Source organism: Sinohyriopsis cumingii, chromosome 2 (assembly GCF_028554795.1).
Source record: "Sinohyriopsis cumingii isolate HCF-2022 chromosome 2, ASM2855479v2, whole genome shotgun sequence".
Taxonomy (NCBI): domain Eukaryota; kingdom Metazoa; phylum Mollusca; class Bivalvia; order Unionida; family Unionidae; genus Sinohyriopsis; species Sinohyriopsis cumingii.
Window position 1 is genome coordinate 91337578 of NC_142962.1, and position 6000 is coordinate 91343577.

The following is a 6000-nucleotide window of genomic DNA, read 5'->3' on the forward strand; positions in this document are numbered from 1 at the left end:
AACCTGGAGACCATGGTGCTGACCAAATGTTGACCACTAAAATAATAGCCTGGGGGAATGAACAAGTTGTAGGTCCACGTTTTAGTTTTGTCGTTATAGGATTTATTGTCATATTTGACATTCTTATCCAACTCCTGTTGCACTTGCTCGTCATGAACTTCCACCGTAAAAAAATTTTGATTGGGAAGGACATCGAGGACTTGGGTCGGGTGAATGATTTCCACTAAAGCCACTTCCCAATGGGCTTCGTGATCTAAGGGGATGGCTTGAGGTAATTTGGCTGTGTAACAGCACAACGTGTTGTGGGGAAACACCTCCATGGAACTGTTGCTGGGTAAGGTTAAGTAAAATTGGTTTTGGTGACTCATAATTCCAGAGTTCTGTGGCTGTCCGAGGGGTTAGTGGACGTCAGAGGCGTGTCTCCGCCCAAAATGGGGTTCTGGTTGTGGTTGTGTTGTTGTTGGAATGGTCACTGGCACTGGCACTGGACACAAGGTTCCCGTGGTTCCCGTTCGAGGTGAATTTCAGGGAGGGATTGGGAAGCAGGTAACCGATGCAACTGCTCAATAAAATGGTCCACAATTGTTTGTCTCCTTGTTGCAAACTCAAATTGGCAATGGCTGCCCCGATGACACAATACACCACGAAGATTTGGCAGAAAAAGACGATTTGCGTTTTAGGCACACGTTCTCCGCACCACACCCACAAGGGTTGTTTTTGTAAATCTTGCACAGAAGAACTAGGTGAAGGAGTGGTCGACGTAGCTGCGTCTGTGTGAAAGGGCATGATGGTCACTTCTTTTTATAGTCGATGACTTGCGAAGCGTCGATCCAAGAATCAAAACTGGGTGGATATCCTTTCCAACGTACTTTGACTTCTTTGACACGTCGTTTGCCCACTTTACGGGTTCTGCGTTCGAGAATGCTTTCGATGTCGTACACGTCGTCTTCTTTTTTGGTGACACGTTGTAACTCGGGCAAATAAAACGTTCCTTTGAGCACTTCTCCGTTCATGTCTTCCAATTTATAGACGGCAGGATGACGACCATGCACTCGTCCAGTGACGCGAAACAATTCGGTCGTCCAGTTAGGTAAGTAACCTTTGTCGAAAGTGCGTTTGGTTTTGCCAATGCGCACCCAATCTCCTACGGCCAACATTCCACTTTTCTTGGGGACAGCCCTCGTCGGGACGTACCAAACAGGCGCTCAAACACCAACACTTCATTCTCGGGAGTCACTTCTTGCGGGGCACGTCCGATGCTTCGATGGTAAGATTGGTTGTACGTTTGCACCAGGTGCGGTAAGATGTCGATGTACTTCAGAGTGTGGTGATCCGTAAAATATTTCCACATGCGTTCTTTCAAAGTGCGTTGAAAACGTTCCACGATGCTGGCTTTGGTTTCGGGATTCTCGGTGGTAAAAAAATGAATGTCACGTTTCTTTAGTTCTTTTTGGAAAGCTTGGTTCAGAAATTCGGTGCCTTTGTCCGTTTGCCACCGAAGAGGGTGACGACCGCTTTGTTTCAACACCCGTTGCAGGGCTCGCACTAACTCGCTACTCGATTTGGAAGTCAAGGGCACGACCCAGGCAAATTTGGAAAAGACGTCGATGACACAAAACAAATATTTGTAGCCACGATTGTAGCTGGCCAAATGAGAGACATCGGCTAAATCGGCTTGCCATTGATGATCGATGCCTTCCACTCGGGTGCGACTTCTGGCAAACTTGCGTCGAATGGGTTTGTGTAAAGTGTAAGTAGCTTGTTCTTGTAACCATCGTTGCACTTGAGGTAAACGGAGACTTTTCAGTCGCGTTTTGGCAGCACGATACAATTTTTGAACTCCTGCGTAACCTGCAGGATGGGAGGGATCGTAGTAAATGCTGGCTAACACCTTCTCCATTTTTTGGTGTGTTAATTAGTCACCCACTCTTCGGTGATGCTACTTTGGGTGGGTCGAAAGGGTGGTTTGGAAACGGATTTACGTGTCCAATGGGCTACGGGAGTAGAAGTCGAAGGTAGTGGTGGTGGAGGTGGCAATGGAATGGCTTTGGTCTTCTTTTCTTTTTTCACTTCTGGTTTCCCTTCTTTCTTTTTCACTTCTGTCGAAGGAGGAGTGGACATCATCTTTTTAACCCAAGCTTTCATTTCTTCTCGTTGGGGTGTGGGGGACGGGGTCAACAAGGATGCTGCAATCTTACTCGAAATGGAAGCTGCTGACGGTGTTTGAAACACTTCTCGCATCTCTTCTTCCTCAGGTCTTCGTGGGGTAGCATCTCTGGTGACCCCTGGGTATGGTAGTAGTGGTGGTGGTGGTGGTGGTAGTGATGATGGTGCTGGACTTTTCATCAAGGTCTTAAAATCTTTCAAAGTGGGTAGAGCTGTTTCGTCTAAAGCTTTCTGGTGAAAGAGTTGCAGTCGTTGCAAGAGTTGACCGTACTTTTGCGATTTTTCTGTTTCGGACAAATCTTGGCGATCCATCAAGGACTGCAATTCGTGTTGTAACTGGGACATCTCGCTCAAATTGGGATTGGGAGGTAAATGCGGGGTGCGTTGTTCTTGCCACCGATGGTATTCCATCCATCGTTTGTAAGGCACTAAAGCTAGTTTTCGTCTTTCGATGGAGTTGTCAGCGGTCGATTCTGAGATCTTGGGACTTCCGAGGGCCTTTTTATCTTGCTCCCACCAGTCCTCCCAACATGGTTCCCAAGACTCCTTTTAGTATGGGGCCTAACAAGAGGGGTAAAATGCCTCCACGTTGGACCAACATCTTTTTCTTTTGACGAATGGGGATTTTCTTTTGAACCATTTGGCGAAGAACGTGACGATGTTTGCCTAAGCATTGCTTCTGGTGTTTGGACAAAGGGATCGTGCCTTTCAAGACGTTCAAACAGCATTCGCACACGGTATCAATGACCTCTTTGGAGGCCGATTGAATGAGTTTTTTTCGTAGAGGTGGAGAAGCTTTGGACAGGACAGATAACATGTCTCCATGTTTGACTAAACGTGGTGGTAGTCCTTTCCTTTTCTTTCCTTGGGGTTTTCTGGAGGGTGACATCTTGAGGAGCACCAAAACACTGATACCCCGACTTGGTCACAGGCCTTTTTTATACTGGAACGCGTCGCCACTGATTGTCTTTACGTCGTATTAGTTTGAGGACAGGCATGACACGTCGTGCAGGGGTACGTAACGGACTAAATCGAGCCAGTTCTTGCTTGGACAAATCCAGTAAACTTTGTAACATGCCCGATCTTTCTTGGACTTTGATTTTGGGAGAAGGTACTTTGTGAGGAGCAGCCACTGACACTAAATTGGAGGGTCCTGCCACTGGGGAAGTTCTTTTTGGGGTCATCAACGGAGAAGTTCTTGGTGTGATCAACTTTTCAGTTCTCGTTGTCATCAACGGAGAAGTGGATGAAGTTGAGGCTGCCGGAGACGCGGTCACCGCCGTGGCAGGTCGTGGTTTGCGAGTGTAAAGTTGCGTCCTGGCCGAAGTGCCTCTCTTGCGACTAGTTTTCTTCTGTGGACTTTTCTTTTTCTGGGGACTTTTTCTCTGTTTCTTTTTCTGGGAGCTTCTTTTCTTTTTCCGGGGTGGTGTCTGGTAAGAGGAGGGTCCCGCCACTGGAGAAGTTCTTCTTGGGGACCTGGTCTTTTTCTTCTTGGGGCTTCGTTGTACTTTTTTCTTGGGGAGAAGTTTGGGGGCATTAGGATCCCATCTTAAGAGAGAATGAATGATGACCCCTCCTAGAGTACCGCTCCCTCCAGGTTTCAAAATGATTTGTTTTTTGGTTTGAGTGTCGATGCGGGGATCGGCCAGTTGGGTCAAAGCGACTTTGTTTCGATCGAAAAAGCGTTTGGATTGATGAGGAATCTGAATGATTCCTTGGAGTATTTGACGTACCGTCACCGTGAACCATCGTAAGACTTCTTTGAGACTAGCTTCTAAGACACGAGCTCGTATTTGTGGATTTTTTTCTCGACTGATGCCATACAAGGCACGAATCAATTTGACGGGAAGATGCGACTGAAGGGACGTCATGTTCACACTGTGTGAGACAGACGAAAAAGGGTCTGAGGTTTTTATAGATTTTTTTATGGGGAGTGAAATTAAGTCGAGGACGGAGACGTGTACAGGACAGGCCCTCCGTCTTGGCACCAGTGGTGAAACAAGTGGGTACGAAATCGCAAATCCTCGGGGGTCGTAGGTTTCAAATCGACGAGTAAATAGGCATGTGGAGTTTGAGTGGCATCGTCGTACGCCTGAGTCAGCCAAGGTGTTCCTAACTGTTTGGCTAAGACTTGCACTTGCGATTTGTTTCGAGGGCTTTTAAACAAGACCACGTAATGCGCATTGAGACTGATGGTGCGATGGGCTTTACTTTGTTGAAACGAATTTTGGGTGATGTAAACGACACTGGCATTACGGTGATGCCCTTTGCGCGTGAACCACAGTTTAATTTCTTCTTCGTCTTCTCCTAACATCTCGTCAAAAATGACCAGATGGGTTTGACGGGAGTCAGAGACGATGCCGTCGTCTTCTTTAGGAATGCCTTCCACAAACACGATGGAATCGCCTTGACTTTCTCGCAAGAGGCTGTACGCCGATTGCCACTCTTTGTAACACCACACGATCCGCTGAGGTGGCCGATCGATCAAATGATGTTTATGTTCGATCAAACGTTTGACTAATTCGGTTTTGCCTGAACCGCTAGGTCCAGCAATGAGCATGTTAAAGGGATGGCGAAGATACAAAGTCTCCCAACTGGCACGATCTAAGTGTTCGTCGATGACTTTGACAGTAGAGGAAGAGGGAGCAGAGACAGCAGAGGTAGCCATAGTGTCAGGAATGTCACTTGTGACACGAAAACAAACAAGACAAGAGTTTATATATTTTTTTCAGAACACGTTTATTGAATGTTTTAAACATGAATACGAAAGACAAAAATACATAAAAGCCAAAGGCTTAAGTACAAGGATAAAAGGCACATGATAACCATTAACGTGGAATAAAAACATGTGTCTGTACAACATGTTTTGGGTAATGTTCTAACCAGTTCTATAGTAGGGGGTAAGGTCACACAAGTGTCCTCCCGAAAGGGTCTTTCAGGCCTGTCCACGACAGTCCTGTCCTGGGTGACGGGTTCTTCTGGCACCGTCACTAACTCGGGTTGAAAAGTAACTTTTTTCCTTGAACAACTCTCGTGCATACTGGGCCACTTCTTGGGTCCAAGCCTCAAAATCCCATTCTTTCCAGGCACGGACATCTGTCCAATGGGGATGTAAGTCACAAGCTACACACACATCGTCATACACGTCTTGGGCAGCTAAAAGTTGACGAATCTTTTTTTCCTGTTGAGGTCGAGAAGTATCCAGATGAAAACGCAAGGCTTTGTGCAAAAGGAGTTTTTCGTGACCATTTAAGGCCATTGAGGTGGTAAGTACTGATCGTAAAGAGTCCACAAAGAATCGGCTGGTAAACGAAATCCCAGAAAACAAGTCACTAAGACACACACCACTTGTCGTCCCAAATTGAATGGATACAGTTCTTGTAATAATCGATGGTAATGATCCACGGTTTGAATATAGTCATTAAGTTCCTTCCACGGAATCTGTTCAATGATATGTGACATAAGCCGTGGCATGGATTCCTGTTTTTGTACTCTCTTTTTTTCGGAAGCAATACACGTACATTCTACCCAGACATCTTCGTTCTCCAGTAGGAAATCTAGAATACTGTAACCTACAGTTCAAACTTCGATTAGAAGTTTTCTCTTCCACTAAGTAGATTCCATGTAACAAATGTTGGTAATCCTTTAACTCGTCTTCCTCAATGCGTTGCTCTAGGTGAATCTCGAAGTAACCAAAATGACGAACATTTCGTTCATTCACTAACTCACTAACAAGGTCTGACCACTGAAACAATTTCTGACGAATCAGTCCTCTTATATCATTCAGGTACCAGTGGTTAAAGATCTGGTGACGTAACGGATGCAATTGTTACT